This window comes from Narcine bancroftii, chromosome 8, assembly GCF_036971445.1.
Source record: "Narcine bancroftii isolate sNarBan1 chromosome 8, sNarBan1.hap1, whole genome shotgun sequence".
NCBI lineage: Eukaryota > Metazoa > Chordata > Chondrichthyes > Torpediniformes > Narcinidae > Narcine > Narcine bancroftii.
In genome coordinates, this window is record NC_091476.1 from 88,116,253 (window position 1) to 88,138,154 (window position 21,902).

Sequence of the window (21,902 nt, forward strand, 5' to 3'; positions counted from 1 at the left end):
TCACGTGGGCCGAGTAAAGGCTGGAAATACTTTGCAGTTCGTGGACACAGTAACAGAGCCAACGTATCGGTCTGATGATCAATTAATCAGCTCTGAAGTAAATTACTGACTTGAACTGCATCTCTCCATAGACGCTACCTGCCCCATTGAATATCCCCAGCATTTTGCTGGTTTTATTTTGGATTTCCAGCATCTCTTTTTTTTTGGTTTTAAAATATTTATATTTGTCTAAATAGTTTCCCTTTCAAGCACAGCACTGAGCTTGTTCCTACGATGACTGTAATAAGATAAATGCTCACACATTATTAGGCTGTTAAAAGCAGCTGGCTGATGCCATGTCCCTGAGGGTAATGAAGCCTACCCCTTTTTGATTCTTGGACAGTAAAATAATGCTGCCCACCATTGTCACAAGGTTCTTGAGCTGTAATGTTTATGCTTTCATGATCTGAACTCTCTCCACAAAATGAAAGTTTATTTTGATTAAATCTTTTCTTGTTCAGTTGCCGTGCCGCTTTTTATTCACTCCTCTGTGATGGACCCAGCGGTAGTTCTTTTCATTAAAAAGGAACTCATGTTCTGATTTCCTTCTGTGGAACTGAAAATAAGAGATTAGGATTAATGATACAGTGTGCCATGGCGCTAGCAAGTTCTGCTGCTGCGCTCTGGAGGTAAATTACTGCCTGCAACCTCCTTGTGGACATAGTCTGCCTGTGAGTGGGAGAGGGAACATTGTATGGGGAATGATGCAACATCAGTAAGTTTAGTAAGGATCCTGAAAGTTTGGATGGTCAATCACCACCAAGGATCAGGAGAGATATTCAGATCGAGTTTTCAGAAAAAAATAATTTTCTCCTCGCACGATGGGAGAGGATACGTGTTGCCAGAGAATGTTGAGATCATCTCTGGTTCTCCAAAGTAACATTTTTTCTTTCCAATTTGTGGCTGTGGCACTTTCAAGAATTCATTTAAACAGCCTGATTAGAATTGCGTGTGACAATAACCAACCACCATGTGTGTGGTGGTATACCACCGGCCTACTGCAGGGGGCAACCTCTGCACCTGAAGGAGAGTAAGGGGATAGGACAACACCTGGCCGGCTGTCAATCAGTCGACCTGAATGGATCAAGCCCCAACCGGTCGGGTGTCGATCACCCTCTGGGATATAAGCCTGCGCTGGCCTCCCGAGGCCTCACTCAGAGTTGCTGCAGCCACAGCCAGCCTGGCTCTGTGGAAATCTTTGTGGATTAAAGCCTGTTGTACAGTCTTTATCTTTGTGTGTGTCACAATGTGTAGTTTTATATTAGTTACAAGCACAATAGGCCTATTACATGTGGCACCTTGTAGAAAGAAGCGTGATAATAGATTTTCCTGTGCTCTCTCCATTTCTCTCTCTGCTCTTTCTCATTCTTTCACTCTTTCTCCATCTCTCTCACCCATGCCTTCTCCTTCTCCTCTCTTGCTCCCTCTCTCTTCCTTCCCCTCTCTTGTCCATCTCTCTCTCTCTCTCTCTCTCTCTCTCTCTCTCTCTCTCTCTCTCTCTCTCTCTCTCTCTCTCTTCCCCCCCCCACAATCAGTGTTCTGGCCTTAATTCACTTACCATACCTCACCAACATGTTCTAGATCCCAAAAAGTCTCCCCGCCTCACAAATAACGCCATGCTCACAACCCTGTCTACATCACTCACCAGAACATTCACATTCTGCAACTTCAACACAATATTCCCTTTCAACACCCCTTGCAACTAGCATAATGTCTCACTGAGACAGTGAAGCATTGCTTCTCGACCTTTATTTTAATGCTTCAGTGTTCATCTTTGTTCACAAACATTGCAATACTGTCCCATTGCAACAACAATATAAACCCACTAACACTCACCAGCACTTTAAAAAAAATACTATTTATTTTAACTACCTCTTGCTCTATTCCATGCGGAGAAAGTTGCTGCTAACAAAGAAAACCTATCCCTCCTACATCCTTCAGTCCAATAATAGATAAACATTTCTACATTGGTTGCAGACAAAATAACCATTGGAGTGAACAATAAGTCACATTAGAGAACCATGTATCTGTGCTTTGCATATTTATACTTTCTAATGGACCTTTCTTTTCCCATAAGAGCACCTTTTTATGCCCTCTTCCAGTCTGAGTCAATTTACTCTGGACCACATCATTTTTTTATGGAAGGATCCCAATACTAATACAGGCAGAAAAAGCCAAGTATGACCTGTCTGGGCAGTGGCACAATTGCTATCATAACTGAGAGATTGGAATCCAGTTAAAGGGATCGAAAGACACTAAATAATGAATGGACATTTGTACAGAAGTCATTGGCCAAGCCCAAGAACTCTCATGTAAGAAAGGATTGGACTCACTCCTCCGCCTTTTGGGTGAGGGGGACACATTCTGAAAGAGTTGGGGAAGAGAAAGCAGGGGAGGAGTTTGAGCTAGGTGTAGGCCACTCAGAAATGCTCTGCTGCTCAGTAAGATCATGGTTGACATCTCCTGGATTTCCCTGAATATCTAAACATCCATAAATACCTATGCTGAATATGTTTGAAGGCTCTCTTTCCAGTGTGACCTTGAGTAGGCCATTCTAAAGATTCTGCATACTTACCCAATGGTCTCAGTCTGACCCTATTAATCCCTATAAAGATGTATAATTCACTGAGATCACCTGACCCTGACTCTGTACCCTTGAAGATTGTAGATCCAGCCTGAGTAATCCCTCCTCCCACAGCAAGCCTGCCAACCCAGTGATCAATTTAATGAACTCTCTTTCTTGTATGTTATCTTTCCTTATGAAGGCTGACCAGACTTAAACACAACATTCCAGGTACTCTTTCACCACAGCTTTTTGTATTTACAATGGAGCATCTTTATTATTGGTACTTCAAGCTTCTTGAAATGAAGGCCAACATATTTTCCATTCTTTAATTGTTTATTGTAATTTTATCTTAACTTTCAATGATTCAAGGGCAAGGACACTCCGAACCTTCCGAATAACCATGTTTCAATCACATGTCAGCTATGAAGTAAATTGCTGCTTTAATGTCTGCCCAAAGTGGATGACATCACTTTTTCACACGTTAGTTTCTCTCTGCCATTCCTCACCCACGTGCTGACCCTGCCTCCAAGAGGGTGTGGACACAGGTCCCTCCCTGATTCCACTTATCTCAGGATGCTTGGGTGATAGGCCACATACTCCTCTCCAAGAGCCTTCTCAGTCTTGAGTCATCATGGGTCAGAGATGTCAGTGAATCAATGGGGAATTCTGCACGTACTCAAATATGATGAGAGAATGTTTGTGTGTCCTTTGGTCTGTTCACCTGCTAATCTCTCAGTGGAGCTTCTGTTTTGGTTTGATGATCATGAAATAATGCACTCTGTGAACTCCCTAGATAAGGTTAAAGAATTATGGGAGTAAGATTTTCAACCCTCATTCTCAGGTACTATATGGGATTCTATCTTAAAATTGGTAAATTCCTCCTCTTTATGTGCCCGTCATTCACTTCTACAATTTAAGGTAGTGCATTGAGTCTACTGTTCTAAAGTTCACTTGGCTCAATTTTATCTTAATATTTCTTCAAAATGTGATAAATGTAGGACTGAAAAGGGTATTTTATCACATATGTTTTGGCCTTGTTCCTCTCTCCAAATTTTGGGAAGATATCTTTTGATCTTTGGTTCTTAATGCAAATCATATACCTAATCCTCTAATTGTTTTTTTTTGGATCAAGTAACGTAATTGATTTGGAATTAACTGTGTCTTAATCCCATGTATCTTTTTTTTGCTTCCCTGATTGCTAGGTGACCAATATTGATGAGATGGAAAAATGCTGTCACTCCTACTCACACTTAGTGGTTATACGACATGATGGCATGTCTAACTTTGGGGGAAAAAAATCAGATGTTCCTCTAATGTAATGGATTTTATTAATGTTTTTCATAATCTATAAGATCTTGTCTTGTGAGTTTGTGTGTTTTTTTTTTAAATGGTAGTGAAATTGTATATATTTACCAAATAACTTTGGAAGGGAAGGCAGTAGAATTTGTAGTATGGTATTAATTTAATTTTTAAAAATCTCTTTCAATTAGCCACATATTATAACTAATTTAATCAGTGGTTCTCAACCTTTTTCTTTCCACTCGCATCCCACTTTAAGTAATCCCTATGCCATCAGTGCTCTGTGATTAGTAAGGGATTGCTTAAGGAGGGATGTGAGTGGGAAGGGAAGGTTGAGAATCACTGCTCTAGACCCAATTGTTACTGAAAGATTTTGCTTGAGAAAAATTGTCATTAGCCCATTTTCTTTGGAGTTGTGAAACCGTGCATATAACGAGTCAATGAGGTACGATTAAAACAGTGGTTGGCAACCTTTTTCTTTCCACTCGTATACCACCTTAAGCAATCCCTTACTAATCACAGAGCACCTATGGCATAGGGATTACTTTAAGTGGGATGTGAGTGAGGAAAAAAAGGTTGAGAACCACTGGATTAAATGATTACTTGATTATTTCCTTTTTTTCTTTGATTGTTATGATATCTAGTTTATATGAAACAGATTTTCATATATAAGTCTTTCTTTTGTACATTCCCTTTTTCATATTACCTCTTTATATCTAGATAAATATGACTTCTACTTTTTGTGTAATTGTAAAAATTAATAAAAATATTGGAACAGAACAATACACTCTGTTGGAACTGGCAGCCGTGCATGTTGCCTCAATTCTGGTATGTGGCCTGGGAGAGGATGCTTTCATTGGTTCATTCATCTTGCCAGTGGGTTTGAAGATAGCACTGGTGATGTCTCTCCAGTGACTTGTTGTAGGTGGTCCATACTGCAGGAGCATACAGGAAGGGGGATATCAACACTGCCCACTAGATTACATCCTTCTGCCTTAGTCAGTGTGGAAACAAAGAATTGCTGGAGGGACTCAGCAGGTCAGACAGCATCAGGGGTAGAAATGGCCAGGCATAGTCTACCCAGGGATTCTGCTTAACCTGTTGAGTTCCTCCAGCAATTGTTTGTTTGCTCAATATTCTAGAATCTATAGCTTTTGTATTTCTTCTTTACATGTCTGCCTTTGTCGAAGCGTGGATCTCAAGATGTGCCAAGTTCAACCGTATCTGTCATCCAATTGTACCAGTACAACTCAATGAAACAATGTTCAGTGTGGAAAAGTGCAAAACTTGCATACAGGCATAACACACATAAGGAGAAATGATGCATATACACTATATATATTCTTAAATAGTAGAATCAGAGAGAATTATTTTAGCTGTCTCACTAACAGTCATTCAACTGTCTCACTAACAGTGGGAAGAAGCTGTTCCTCAGCATGGTGGTTTGGCTCTAAATACTTTTCTATCTTTTCCCGATGGAAATAGCTGGAAGATGCTGTGTGCAGGGTAGTAGGGGTCCTCCTTGATTTTTCAAAATCTCTTTAAACAATGACCCCACTGATCCTCTCTGCCACTTTTCTGAGCCTGTGGATTGAACTCCAATCTAATGGTCTACAGCAACCGTACCGCACCGTGATGCAGCCGGCCAGGACACTTGCGATAGAGCTCCTGGAGAAAGTTGACTGATGGTGCCAGTAGCCTCAACTTTCTCAGGAAGTCCAGTCACAATCATCTCCATTGTCCTGTCCACACTGGGACTCAGATTATTCTTAGCCCTGATTGTGTAGCATTTGATATCCATGACCTCCTCTATACACTTGCTAATGTAACCACTGAGCTCATGTACTTGTCGATATTTGCGTGGCTGTTGTAGGAGGCTGCCTTCCTCAAAGAGCTCCAGTCCATCTTTGCAAAGCATTCCTGTAGCTCTGCTATGCCCCACCTTCAAACCCCTCCCCCTCCCCCCCCCCCACCTTCGGCCACGTCCTGATCTCCCTGCGGTCTGGCATTGTTTGTTTTGCCAGTAGTTATGCCGGGGTTGGCAGGAGAAATATGTGGATATGTGGCCCGAGTATCCAAGATGGGGCAAGGAGCAGCTTTGTATGCCCCAGTGACATTGGTGTACACAGGGTGTCCTCCCCTCTGGTGTCAAAGTTGGCATACTATTGAAACCATGGTGGAACAGTTCTCATGGTTGAAATCGCCTGCTACAATCACAGCACTGTCAGGGTGTGACGACTGGGCTTTGTAGATGGCACCGTAAAGCCCCTTTGTGTCTTCACCCTCATTTGCCGAAGGTGGAACATAGACTGCGACAAGCAGTATGGCCTGGGGAGGTAGAAGGGTCTTGACTTTCACCTCAGCTGAGCAGAAGGTTTCTGCAACAGTCATTTGTGCACAAGTTCTCCATATTTTCCAGATGGTGTCATAGGCTTTCATTGTGTGGTGTCGTACAGCAGAAGCAGGTTGGTAGAGAGTCCTTGATGATGTAAATGTAAACGATAATGCTAAGCTCAGTATAATTCAACTGATGAGGAGATATTGATTTGGAGCTCAGCCTCTGAATTTGGACTGAAATTCATGTAAACAGTTCTTGAGTGGAGGCTGAGAGCAATCTCCCATTTTTCCTGTCAATTAGCCTCCTCAGTGGGAGATATTTTGGCAATGGATTTCACTGCTGTAAGAAGAAAGATTAGGCCAAGTGGTGAGCTAATGAGATAGTCTGAAGCAGCCAAATATTCAGCCCGATGCTCCACTGCCCCTCATGAAATGATGGAATCAAAGGCTTTTATAATGTCAAAAAGCCACTGATGCACTGTCAATAGCTCAAAAGACTCGAGTTACAATAAACACGAAGGTCATCCTGTGCTCTGACCCAGGCTTCCTGGGGAGGAGGTTGTAGTGTTGGAGCCTTGAAACAGGGTCAAGAGGGAGGAGCCAAATCCAGAATGAAATGGGAAACTTGATTTAAATAGAAAGATAGATGAAAATGTTTGGAGAAATTTGTGTAAAGACAGTATGACTAAGGTTATAAATGTACAATATAGGTTGGTACAATATAATTTTTACATCAATTGTATTTAACTCAAAATTTTTTAAAATTTGAATGTCGTTCTGCAGATCTGTGTTTTAGGTGTGGACAAGAGACAGGTACTATTTTTTATTCAACTTGGACTTGTTCTAAGGTTAAGAATTTTTTTGATACGTTAAATTGTTTTTGGAATGAGTATTAAAAGTAAATTTACCATTTGATCCAATGTTGTTTTTACTAGGGGACATTAAATTAATTGCTTTAGGGCTGAGATTAACTATATACCAAATTGAATTTTTACGTTTGGCTTTGGCTGTTTCTAAAAAATGTTTGGCTATTATATGGAAATCTGATTTGGTTTTAGGAATGCAAAAATGGCACTGAAGTGAAATCTATATTCCTTTAGAAAAGATAACGTATAATTTGAGGGATAAATATCATTTTTTTTGTAAAAGTATAGAGTCCATATTTAAAAACTCTTGGTATTAAGATTTAATCTCCCAGTCTGCTCCGGTGGGTGTCTCCATCTCCACAGCTAAAAAGTTGATTATGATTGTTTTAGGTGATGATCTCCTTCTTTCTTTCTTTGTCAGTGGGTAGGGGAGGAGGGAGGGTGTTAGTGGAGTGGACGAGGGAAGATTGGGATGTTTCATTTAATTATATAATGTTTGTATCAATATATTATAACTAATGTCATATGACTTAAAATTGTAAATAAAATAATATTTAAAGGAGGGAGTAGCCACGGGTACATTCACAGAATGGGGCGGAGTCAGATTAATGAGTGGACAGCGGGTCAACCGCCTTCACCTCTTATTTATTTTTGTCCAACGGGGTGACGTACGGCGTAAAGTCTTACAAAGGTCTTGGAGGTTAAGTCTGTCCGGCGGCCTGGTCTTCCATTGTGACCAGCGGAGAGTCAGTTGCTCTGCTGTGGTCCTGCTGGTAGCGATACCCGTGGCCAAAAGGTAGCTCATCGTTCATGAATGTGGACCCCCGTGAGCAGGGTAAAACATCTGCCAGACAGGTAATGCCTCCAGTGCTGAACTGCCTCAGCTATTGCCTGAGCCTCCTTCTCGATGGAGGAGTGTGGGATTTCAAGGCCCCGGAGAAGAAGTCCACAGGCCGACCAGCCAGGTTGAGGGTGTCAGCCAGGGCGAAATCGGATCCATCGCTTTCAAAATGAAATGGGGCGGATTCATCCACTGCAAACATTGCAGCTTTAGTGATGTCTTGTTTTATGCCACTGAAGGCTGCCCGGGCTTCTCTTGTCAGGGGGAAGGATGTGGACTTGATAAGGGGGCAGACTTTGTCTGCATAATTAGGAACCACTGGGCATAATATGAAAAGTACTCCAAGCACCTTTCTGGGGCCTTGAGGCTGTGGGGAAGGGGAATTTCTCACATTGAGAGTATGAGGTCAGGGCCAATAACTCCATTCTCCACCACAGAGCCAAGGATCGCCAAGCGGGTAGTGCGGAAAACACATTTATCCTTGTCATAGGTGAGGTTTAGGTATTTAGCTGTTGTGAGGAATTTCTGGAGGTCGGCGCCATGATCTTGCAAATTGTGGCCACAGATCATGACGTTATCCAGGTAGGGGAAGGTGGCATGCTGGTCATTTTGGTCCACCAGCCAGTCCATCTCCTGCTGAAAATGGAGATGCCATTGGCAACATCGAAGGGTACCCCAAGGAAATGGTAGAGGTGCCCATCTGCCTCGAAGATGGTGTACTGGCGATCCTCCAGACAGATGGGGAGCTAGTGGTAGGCAGATTTTAGGTCAATCATGGAGAACACATGGTATTTGGCAATTTGATCCGCAATACGAGGGAGGGGATTTGCATCCAGCTATGTATAGCAGTTAATAGACTGGCTATAATCAATCACTATCCTGTGTTTACCCCCACCCTTGACTACCAGCTCTCCACGGGCTGGTTCTGGACTCGATGATCCCCTCATTCAGGAGTCACCACACTTCCGATTTAATAAATGCGGCTGGCTTACCGTTGGGGTTGACGTTTGCGAACAGTGGTGGGCAATCGATATGGAGAGTAGAGAGACACGTGTCAGTTGGGCTGGTGGGGGAGGGGGTGCAGTGGGGGGGCGGAATGCTGATGAACTGCAGATTGAGGACCGTGGTGGGGGGGTATGGAAATGGGATTGTCGTATTGCATTGTAATACCCTTGAGGTGGCACTGAATGTCCAACCCCAGCAGCACTGGTGCGCAGAGCTGTGGCATGATGAAGAGTTTAAAGTCCCTGCAAGTCGTGCCCCACCTGATCAGCATCATGGTGAGGTAGCTGCGGATCTCGGCCGAGTGGGATTTTGAGACCAGGGTAACTTTGTAGATCACTGGCTTTGCTTTAAGGGAGTAATGCTGCATCATATTATCGGGGTGGATAAAACTCTCAGTGCTCCCACTATGGAAAGTCATCATATCATTGATTGTTGATTGAGATGCCCTTCATAGACAGGGAGATGCAGGCTGTTCTGGTCCAGCCCCACAGAGGCCAGTGTCGGTTCATGGTCTGACCTGTGCTGACACCTAGTCTGGGAGCATATTGGTGGTGCCCATGCGACAGCGTGGTTATCCCTAGAAGTTGCGGTGTCCAAGATGGTGGCCCTCATGTCGCGGCATGGTCTATCCGGAAGTTGACAGCGGTGATGGGACTCTAAGCTGGCCACGATCGACATATCTTCACGTAGTGCCCCTTCTTTCTGCACTTTGAGCATGTCACTTCTTTCGCTGGGCAGCATTTTCAGGGGTGCTTTGGTTGGCCACAAAAGTAGCAATTTGGGTGCTCCTGGTAGACCACAGATGTGGTGGGTTCACTTATCAAACGCAGTTGCGGGCTGCTGGCCTGTAAACCCATGTCCCAAAATGGCGACCCCGTCTGGACCTTGCGCCATTTTTCGAGTAAGCTTCCATGTTACGGAGGGCGATCTCCAGTGATTTCACACGTCAATTGCCTGTCTTAAGTCTTGAGTAGCCTCTAGCCCCTGACGCCTGTGACATAGGCGTCCTGGACCATATCCTCAGTGTTTTGGGGGACTAACACTGACTGGAAGTTGCACATTCGTGCAAGTCCATGCAGGGCCTGGAGGTACTTGTCGCTCAATTCATCCAATCACTGTCTGTGGGGGGCTAACATGTGCCTGGCGTATACTTCATTGACTTTCTCCCTGCGCTGGACCTTGAGTATGTCCATTGCCTCCGTGTATGTTGAGGCATCCCTGATCAGCACGAACACACGATGTTTGATCTGAGAGAAGAGTAGGCGCAGCTTGCTTGCCTCCGTGGCGACGACATTAGTGGAGTCTGTAGAAAGCAGCGTACCCATAGCTCAAAGCAGCCTGAGGCTTTTGACGATTGTGGGTTGATCTCCAGCTTATCAGGCTTCAAGAGTTGTTCCATCGTTGGGAAAAAAAATTATTGTAAATAAAATTGATATCAATAACTCACATGACTAGAGTTACCGAACGATAGGCTGTTATTTACAATAAGAATCCTGTGCCGTGATTCAGGATTTCTGGGGAGTGGATGCGGTGTTGGAGCCTTTATACAGGGTCAAGAGGGAGGAACCGTGGGTACAGTCAGAGAATGAGGCAGAGCCAGATTAATGAGTTCACCACAGCCACAAATTATTTTTGAGTTAAAGAGGAAAGTCTGCAGATTCCGTGATTGTAGTCCAACATGAAAAAATGGTGGAGAAACTCACCAGGTCACACACCATCCATCGCAAGCTGAGGGATGTAACCAGTGTTTGAGGCCTGGGTCCTTCATCAAGATACAATCAAATAGCAGGCAAGTGCCTGAGCACTAAGGTGGGGAAGGGGATGGGAGGAAAGGAGAGAAGAATGGTCAGAGGGAGGAGTACAGGAAAACAGGTCATAGGTGGAGATAGGTGAGAGAGTACAAGAGAAACACTGAGAAGTAATGGGGTGTGGGTTGGCTCTCTGAATGGAGAAGGTAAAGAGTAGGGAGCAAGAGAAAAGGAGACAGAGGGATAGGGAAGTAGAGAGAGAGAGAGAGAGAGAGAAGAGAGAGAGAGAGAGAGAGGAGAGAGAGAGAGAGAGAGAGAGAGAGAGAGAGAAATGGGGCAGGGGCTTGATGGAAACTGGAGAAGCTGCTGTGAATGCCGCCTGGTTGGAGAGTGGCCAGACAGAATATTAGGTGTTCTTTCTCCAGTTTATGGGTGGCCTCAGTTTGGCAATGTACGAGGACATGGACAGACATGGAATGGGGTGTGTGTGTCATTTCTTGGACTTCACCTGGACGGTGAACATCTCAGCTACAGTTACACTAAATTTAGAGGACCTGTCCTTCGCGGGATTCAGGAAGCAGTGTTTCATCCACAAGGTCGTCCTCTTTCCACAACCTCAGTTGTTTCTTTCTGCCATTGTTCGATCATGAAGGTCCAGTTTTTTTGATTTTTTTCATACAAAAGAATACATTCTTCCTTCACAATGTTGACCTGGTTGTACAAGGTTCATTTTGCTGTTTTAATCAATGTTGTTTGCCAATATTGTTTCGCACTTCATCCTCCAAAGTTCTATTCTCAATCCTTCAATGTCAGTTTCTCTCCAATCTATCTGCCTACTTTCTGTCATGCTCATGCCATTGAAGAGCTGATGCTGGATTAAATATGTCTCACCTTGACCAATGTTATGAGATCCCGCCCCTTTTGTTGTCATTGGTTACCGGTGTAGGGAATAATGCCTTCAGTGGACAACCTCCATGACAGCCTCCTACCAGGGTCATAAAACAGAACATCACAGAATGGTACAGGCTCTTCAGCCGGTAATGTTATGTGTTTTAAATTTAAATTAAGTTTGGATATACAACCCGGTAACAGGGCACTTCGGCCCATGAATCCATGCCGACCATTTATACCCCTGTTATGCTTTGAGTGGAAAGAAGAAGCAGAGCCTCCAGAGAAAACCCATGTATGACATGGGGAGAACATACAAACTCCTTACAGACAGCGCGGGATTCGAACCCTGGTCCTGATCTTATAACAGCAGTGTGCTAACTGTGATATACTGACCATGCCAACCTATGTAAACCTTCTCCACAGCAATCTAATCCTTCCCTACCTCACATCCACAACCGTCTATTTTTTGTGCATCCTTGCCTGTCTAAGGGTCCTTTAAATGTCGCTATTGTGTCGGCCTCTACCACCATCCCTGCCAATGCATGCCACTCTCGGAATAAAAAACCTATCTCTGACATTTCATTAAACTTTGCTCCACTCACTTTAAACAGATGTCCTCTGGTATTTGCCATTGTCACGCCACGTGAGTGTCATCTACAAGTAGACGCAGGACTGCCCTGCCACCGAAGTAGGAAGCCTGCTCTTTGTGCTCAGGAATCACTGGTGCGACTATGTGGCAGGAAACAGTCTCCTACAGCTAGGAGAAGGCTGGCAGTGTTGTGCATTGGTGCCTTTAAAAGAGAGCTGCTGACCTCTTTGCTCCCTGTCCAGGTCCTGCAGGGCTTGGTAGCTCCACTAGAGCTGTCGAATCACATAAAAAACGAAAGGAAGGGATCAGATCAAACCAGGGAGGTTCTTCCCACTGGCAGGTGAGTCTAGGGAAAAATCACAGAAATGCTGGAGAAACTCACCAGGTCAAACAGTGCCTTTATGTAGCAAAGGTAAAAATACATCACCAACATTTCGGGCTTGAGCCCTTCATCAAGGTGACTTTTCACTTTACCACAGAGTCAACAGAATCCTGTTGTTACAAGCCCAAAGGACCCCAAAACCCAGCAGCAATAGATATTCACCAAGACAAATGGTTACTTAAACAAAAGTTGCTTTTAATTATCTTTAAACATGAAACAGAATCAAACTTTAACTTGTCACTATTGGCTTAACTAACCTAACTTGACCCCCTTCTAATTCTAAGCGCACGTATATGTAATGTGTGCGTAAGTTCAGAAAAGTTCTTTGATTCACGGTCCAATCTCACTTCTCATTCCTCCAAGTTCACTGGTTGCAGGCAATTCTTATCCTGTGCACAGAATTTAACATTTATAAAGTTCATCAGGCTTTAGTGCTTGAAAGGTAAATGGCTACAGCTCAGGAAGGTTCTTGTCGGTTTAGAGAGAGATTTGTCGTTTGGGACATCCACAACTGATTTACTTCCATTAGTCACCTCAGTGTCTTGCTGACGAAACCTGCCCCCTCAGGGTTCTCCAGGTGACAACCTCTTTATTTCAGGTCACCACAGAGTTCCTTTTTGTTTCCCTTATTCCAAGAGAAACATTAGGCAGTCAGTCCTCTCCTCTTGTATGAACCACAAGGGCTTTGACCAGGTTGAACAAATCACTTACAAACCCCTCTTCCAAATGGGACTTTCCACAAGCTTGCCCACTTGACCTGTTCCAGACCCAGCTGCTGGGAGATGAAAGAGTTTTGATGCAAATTCGGGTAAATGATATTGAATCCACGGCCAGATCAGCCATAATCTTATTGAATGGCAGAGCAGGGTTGACAGGCCAGATGGCCGACTCCTGCTCCTATTTCTAATTGCCAGAGAACAGACAGCATGAGGGAACTTTGTGTATGTGAGAAATCCCAAACTCTTCAGGAGATACACAATGCCGATTTAATGCCAACAGAAAGATGTTCAAGAATTTCTAGTCCCTTAAGCCTGCACTCCCCATTCTCAGCCAGTCTGGTGCCTGGCTCTTCCAGAATGAGATGAGACTTAATATCACAGGTCAACGTTAAGTGGGGGAATGGAAGCTAAATTTGGTGGCAAGGCTGCTTGCCATCTCAGAGTGAAAGCAAGGTCAGGTCCAGCTGAGTTTGGACTGGAATATAATTACATTAAACTGGGCTCTGCTCCCTGTGGGGGTCAGGTCACAGTGGTGCTGAGATCGTGGTCAGTTGTAGCCAGAAATGGATCAGCAGCCCAATTCGTCCATCCTCCCAGCGCATCGCACACCGAACGGTCGCACATCATGGAGGTCCGAGAAAATCAAGTAGGGAGAAAATGAGGGGAAAGTAAAAGATATCCTAATGAAGGAACAAATTACAGCTGAACCAGGCTCCCAGTTGGACGAGCTTCTGCTGCAATTTTTAGCTGAACTGGTCATAGGCAAAAGTAAAACTCAGAGACATTGGTTTATTGAGGTCAAGACTAATTAAACCCACAGGGATTTCACTATCAACTTCTGTGAAATATTCCATGGAAGATTATGAGTAACCTGTTAAATTAGCCTTCCAAAAGCCTCCAGACATCATAGGCAATCAACACTGAGCCTGGACTCACTGAGGTTTCACACAGAACCCTCCATGGTGTGGCCAATTGGCCCCAGTACTGGTACTTGTGTGCAACTAACGGAGGATTATTTTGCAAGCTAGATACTCAACTTACACCAATAGGCAGTGCCACCCTCAAGCACAGGAAAATTGTTCAAGCATTCCTTTTCACACAGCATCAGCCCCTTCAAGTGATCAAATCTATACCAGTTCTCAGAATCCTGCCATCAGTTGTATTCCTCCAGTTATTCTCCCACACATCTCCATCAACTCCCTTCCCGATTTTCCCACCAGGTAATTTACAGGGTGTGGCAAAACCACTGTCGTATTTATTTATAAATGTCATGACCTTTCCTGTTTGACCCTGCTCCCACTGGCCGGCTCTGTGACTCCTCCCCTCTCTTCCCCCATAAAACCTGTTATGCCACAAGCCTGCCCCGAGTTCAAGTCTGGGTCAATGTAAGTGGCCAACACAAGGGATGCTGTCCATCTCTTGCTAACAAAAGCAACTTCACAAGGTCCAATTTCCTAACCAGCAGACCTTTGGGAAGTAGGAAGAAACCAGAACACCGAGAGGAAAGCGTTGCAGGCACAGGGGAGAAGATGCAAACACCATACACACAGTGCATCACCAGAGGTCAGCATCGAACCCATATTACTGGAGCTGTGATGCAGTTCACCAATTGTCGTGTTCCTCTGCTTCCCAATCAATTTTAATTCTCTGACAGAACAATGTAGAGCATTACATTTCAGGCTTTTTATCCCACAATGTCGTGCTGACTGATTTTTTTTTTAAACTTAATCAGCAATCTAATCATTCACTACCTCACACCATAACCCTCTATTTTTTCTGCCTGCATATATCTGCCTGAACCCCCTTTCTCAATGCCAACCCTCCTAGGAAACAAGAAAGTTGTCCCCAGAAACCTTTCACACAGCACCACTATTTGAATTTTAACCCAGCATTTTAAGTGGAGGGGGTCCCACCTCCAGCAGTGACAATGCGAGACACCGCCAGAAAGCAATTAGTGAGTTAACCTGGCCAGGCTCCCTCATGCATCAGAGCCAGGTTGAAATCTACTCGCCTTGCCCATTTATGTCATTTCACCCTGGGCCATTCCTGCAATTTGACCCACGATATTGATGGGTTAACTCGGATGTAATCGACGGTGAGAAAGGGGCTTGAAAGTCCATCTCTATTCCCAGCAAAGCATTCTGGGCACCCACTGCTCTCTGAACTTTCCGGCCCTCACCTTAGACAGATGTCCTCTGGTATTTGCTACTGTTGCACCTGGAAATAGCTGATGGCTGGCCTCTTATAATCTTGTTAAGGCTTGACTTCATGAATGAAGACTTAGGAAGGGGTTGTCCACATCTGCTGCAGGCTCGCTGGTGGCTGACAAGGCCAATGGGGGACAGACGTGCCCGGACACAGCAGCTGCAAGAGAAATTCTGTTCTGGGTTTGGTGCTGCTACATCATTGTTCTCCCTCTGACTCCTTTTGCCCTTAAGGCCAGCCTGCACATGTTCTTGAAGGAGGAGACAGACTGGCATGCAACCGGAGGCTAGAGCAGACCACTGGCGATGGTCAATGTAACAGGTACCAAGGGATTTCTTCAGAGAGTCCTTACAACTCTTTTTCAGAGCCCCCTGTCGTGATGGCCATTGGAGAGTTCGCCGGCCAGCACAAACTCGGGCAGGCGATGATCCTCCATCCTGGAGACGTCCCCTGCCCAGTGTCGCTGCGTCTTCAACAGCATGGTCTTGATGCTGGTTCGAGGACTTCAATGTTGGTGACGAAGTCTCTCCAGTGGATGTTGAGGATGGTGCAGAGGCAGTGCTGGTGGAAGTGCTCAAGAAGTTGTAGGTGATGATGGTAGGTGACCCACAACTTGTAGACCTCTATTAAGACACCTATCATCCTTCTTCGCTCCAAAGAGAAAAACCTTAGGTCTGTTAACCTTACCTCATAAGACATATTCTCCAATCCAGGCAGCATCCTGGAAAAATCTCCTCTGCACCCTCTCCAAAGCAGTTAAATCCTTCCTGTAATGAGGTTTCACTTCATGGTTCTCGAACTCAGTCTCCAGACTGATGAAGAAAACAGGTTAGTAATGCCACATCTGTAGAAGGCAGCCAATTTAACAGTTGATAAAATACTTAGTCAGCACCTAGAAATGAATTTCTAATTCATTGAATTAGCTAGCTGCCACTTCCAGGGACACGTTCAAATTAAGGCCCCAAGAATAAGCCACCTTCAGCTAACAGGAGTAAAATAGAGTTGAGACGAGCCAGGGTTTTTTCTCAAAAGACGAGCCAATATATTTAAAAAGTCCAGATGGCTTATTGTTTGGCAGTTGAGTTTCTGATGAGGGGGATGGAAATTTTGCTGGCACAGCAACAGAGCTTGTTTTGATGTGTGACATGACTGTATTGCACAACAATGTCTCTTGCATAACTCGGTCTTGATCTAATAGTGCATCTTGCCCAGAATGCAAATGTCAACCACAGGTCAATGCTCAACACAAAGCCTTTGGACCCTTTAGCGGTGCCACCAGCTCTCACATCACAGTGATCCCCCCACCCCCCCCCCCCCGCCACCCTGACTTGATTTCTGGTGGTACAATGTGACCTCCGCGGGATCCACACCCAGCAAAAGACTTCCGATCAGTGGGGGCTAGAGCCTGCATTAACCGTACTACATGGGATCAGATCCATTTGCAGGTTTATTTTGTAATTTATTGGAGTCAGGACACAAAACTGAAGAGAGTGAAATTTGAAAGGCTGTGGCAAAAATAAAATCCAAAGTGTGAGGGTCTCAAGTGCAGCATCTTTTTAGAGCATTTCTCTGCTTAATGTCTTTAGTATTATCTGATGTAATTCTGAGCTGTTGCTGGGGAAAGCTCTTTGGAACAACTCACAAATTAAGTTAGCTTCCCTTCACACAATCTCCAGTAATTATAGAATGATCAATATTCAATAAGCACATTGTGGCCGTGTCTGCTTTTCAATGTTCCCTGCCTGTACTTCCTTCATAACTGCAATTTCACTGCTCTTTGTTTCAATTAGTCAAGACATACAACATGATAACAGGCCCTTCCAGCCCCGAGCCACATCGACCAATTACACATATGACCAGTTAACCCACTAACCCCATTCTAGAGGGAGCTAAGAAACTCTAATCATGGCAAGGGAATTTGTTGAATTTAAGAAGCACCTGGTTATATACTTGACATGCTACAAAAGAAGTGTAGCTACAGCTGGAATATCGGAGTTGCCCTGGGAGCATGTGGATGGTTGCCATGGGTGAAAGGTTTCTGCTAAACGATAAACCTTTTATGAATATGACAGTGCAGTACACAAAAGTGCTGGAAAATCACCGGTGATCACTCAGCATCGAAAAGAATCCTTCTCAGTGTGACTTGCTGACTTTCTCGAATGTTTGTGTCTTGAACTCAACCCCAGCATCTGCAGATTTTCTTGGTTATCTGAAGCTTTTGGTTGGTGAATAGTTATCAATTTGTGACTCAAGGATAAAGACAATGCTGTAACTCTGGGGCTAAAGGCTTTGCTGTAATTCTGGGGCTAAAGGCCTTGCTGTAACTCTGGGGCTAAAGGTCTTGCTGTAACTCTGGGGCCCAAGGCCGTGCTGTAACTCTGGGGCCGAAGGCTGTGTCGTAACTCTGGGTCTGAAGACTGTGTTGTAACTGGGGCTGATACGCGATCAATGACTCAAATCAGACTAGAAGTCATGATTAACAGGATTTAATCACCATAAACTGCAAGCAGATCTCACATATTGCTGGCCCAGTTCCAGGAAGGTATTGAGGGAGGGGCATGGGTGTAACCACTTTTATGGGGATTCTCAGGGGAGGAGTTACAGGTACGGTGGGGGAGGTGGGGCAGGCCCATACAATACATTTGAGTTGAACAGTACTAACAGTTACACAGTGGTTCCACCACATTCACCCCGGTCACGATGAATGTAGCAAGGTGAAGTAGATCAAAGTCCATTGCAGGTTCAGCCTGGCTGGTGGCCTGTCTGTCATTGGGACCTTCGTGATGCTGGCTGTGAGCCAGCTGTTGGCTCCTGAGGGGTGTTTTGCATGACAGGCTAGATGTCTGATGGCTGAAAAGAGTTAATTGGGTTTTGAGGGAGTATGGGTTGTTTGGTCTGTGGTTGGGGTGGGGGCTCAGTGCCAACGATTGTGTTGCTGATAGTCATGGGGGGGTGTATTGGTTGGTCAATCATGTAGGCTCCTGCATGCGCCAGGTCTTGGATGGAAACAGTGTCTTTCCACTTATCCTGGTACTCCTTGTAAATGTACTCAGGGTTCATGTGGAGGAGGTGGACCTTCTCAACCAGGGGATCTGTCTTATGGCTCCTGATGTATCTCCGGGGCAGAATGGGCCCTGGGATCGTCAGCTAGAATGGCAGCAAGGTTCCCAACGCCGACTTCCTGGGGAAGGAAAACAGCCTTTCATGCGGGATAGCATTTGTAGCGGTACCGAGGAGGGAACTGGTAGCGTGGAGTGCCTCTGAGAGGAGCTCTTGCCACTGGGAAATGGAAAGGCCTTTCAACTTGAGGGCTAGGAAGATTGTCCATCAAACAGTAGCATTTTCCCGTTCCACCCAGCCTTTCCCTCAGGGGTTGTAGCTGATGGTCCTGCTCTTGGCTACACCCCGGTCCATCGTGTACTGGCAGAATTCGTCACTCATAAATGAGGACCCCGGTCACTATGAATGTAGCAGAGGTATCCAAACAGAGTGAACAGGTTGCGCAGTGTCTTGATGACCATGGCCATGGTCATGTCCGGGCAGGGGATGGTGAACAGGAAATGTGAGTACTCGTCGGTGATGTTGAGGAAATACACATTCAGGATGGTGGAGAGGAGAGGTCCCATGAAGTCCATACTCAGATGTTGAAAGTGGTGAGTGGCCTTAATCAGGTGATCTTTCTCTAGCCAGTAGAATTATGATTTCCACTTTGTGCAGACCGGGGAGTCTGGGTCAATTCCCTAATGTCTTCGACTGAGTAAGGGAGGTTGCAAGCTCTAACGAAGTGGTGGAGCCTGGTGACCCTTGGTGGCAGGGGTTGTTGTGGAGGGCTTAGAGGCGATTGATCTGCATGTTGGCGCATGTCCCCGTGACAGGGCATCAGGAGGCTCATTGAGCTTACGCAGTTGATACAAGATCTCGTAGTTGTAGGTGGACACGAACAGAATCCACCTCAGAATCTTGTAATTGTGATTTTTTTTTCCCTGCTGTTTGTAATTGAACATAAAAGTGACTGCACATTAGTCAATTGTATGCAATGGCCGTGTTTCATGTTGCTGATTGGCTATGTTTGGAGGCTAGGACAGGGGGGATTTAAAATTTGGTGATTGTGGACCTCGAAGGAGGGGTGAGGCCTGTCATATTCCATTCAGACACTCTTGATTTGGCACTGAAAGTCCAGACCCATTATAACCAGTGTGCAGAGCTGTGGCATAACAAGGAGTTTAAATGTTTTTATTTAGTGCCATGCACAGTCAATGGCACAGTGCAGCTGCCATGGATCTCGGTTGAGTGGGATCTAGAGGCCAAAGAATCTTAATACTTAATGGAGTAGTGCCGTACTGTGACAGGGTATGTGAAGCTCTCCATACTCCAGGGACGAACAATTAGTCTGTAACATGACTGTTTACCTCAATGTTCATTATAGACCTGGCTATCTGATGTGGGCTGTTCTGGTCCAGGATGCATGAGGCCAACGTCTGGTCGCTGTCCAATTCGCTGCTACTGGACTGGCTTGATGGTGCCCTACAAGATGGCAGCTCACCCACGCCCATGCTGCCATGGCTGTTCCTCACCACCAGATGTGACACTGATAGTGGTGCCTTCTCATGTTGATGTCCCCATGGTCCACCCAGCCATCCTCCCTAGCCAGAGGTAGCACCAGAAGTGGAACAGTCAAGGATGGTGATGACTGCTGGCTGCACGTAGTGCTACTAGAGGAGGGTTTGGACCTACATACCCTTACGTAGTGCCCCCCTCTTCCCTCTGACAGAACAAGTCGCGTCTCTGGCTAGGATGCTTTGCGTGGTTGCAGAAGTGGCACTTCGGGTGCTCGATGGTGGTGACTTGGGATTCTGCAGCCCAAGATGGTAGTGCCCGTGCTCCCCATTGGGCAGCCACGTTGCCAGAAGAGAAGACCTCTGTATATTGCTGCTTTATTTCAAATGATTTGCAGGTTCCGATCGCCTGTCTCACATGTTGCTATCCCAATTCCGAGACAGGTCTGAGAGAGGGGTTTGGGCATAACCGTCTTCGTGGGAATTCTGAGGGGAGGAGTTTCAGGGCCAGCCCAAACAATACATTCGTATTAGACAACACGAGCAGTTACGCAGTGGTTCCACCATAGGAGACAAAGGCAATATTGTAACTTGGGACTGAAGAAAATGTTCTAATTTTCACTGAAGGAAATGTCGTAACTCTGGGGCTGAAGGCCATGTTGTAGCTCTGGGGCTGGCATCTGTGTCATAACATTTGGACCGATGGCTGTGTCATAGCTCTGGGACCGATGGCCGTGTCGTAGCTCTGAAGCCGATGGCCATGTCGTAGCTCTAGGGTTGAAGGCCATGATACCTTGTCATGACTTTCCCCAAATGAAAAATATGAAATGTAAACTTGGGAATCAAGATCCATGACTCATCAGAGTGACCAGTATAAACTAACCCAGATCAGAGAAGAAACCAGTAAGGATGATGTGTTGCAAATGCTTTCTCAACAAGTAATACAAAGATGGCCAGAGAGGAAAAAGCAGATACACCCTTCAAAACATCAATATGGGTCTATCAGAGACGACATATCGTTGGAGAATGGTGTTCTGCTGGCTAGATTGAGCCTGATTATACCTGAAACAATGCAGAAAGAAATTCTCCAGAAAATACATGAAGGTTACATGGGAACGGAGAAATGCAAACTCAGAGCGAAGTCAGCTGTGATTTGGACTGATATATACCAAGACATTGAAAATATGGTGGCTACATGTCAAATATGCCAAAACTACAGACCTCACTGACAAAAGGCAAAGGAGGAAAAACCCAACACCCAATCCCAACCAACCAATTTTCCCCTGCAACCGCTGCAACCGTGTCTGCCTGTCCCACATCGGACTTGTCAGCCACAAACGAGCCTGCAGCTGACGTGGACATTTACCCCCTCCATAAATCTTCGTCCGCGAAGCCAAGCCAAAGAAGAAAAGAAACAGAAACACACAACAAAAAGAGGAAATGATTTCCACAGAAGTACCTGCCAGGCCACGGCTCACAGTGGGAGCAGACTTGTTAACCGAGAATCAAGAGTGGTATTTATTTGTAGCCTGTTATTACTCTAAGTTTCCATTTGTCAAAAGGGTGAAAGATCTGAGAACGTCAACTATTACCTCAGAAATGAGAACGCTCCTTGCTGAACAAGGAATACCTGAGCAAGTAATACGTGACAATGGAACACAGTTCACGTCACAAGAATTCAGAAAGCTGGCTGCAGAGTATGGGTTTGTTATCACTACGACACCCCATACTACCGCAAAGGTCATGGGTTCATTGAAAGACGAGTGCAAACTGTGAAAAACACACTGGTTAAGTGATGTAAAACAAAAGAAGACCCATCCCTAGCTCTTCTATCTTTACAAGCAACACCTTTAAGGGGT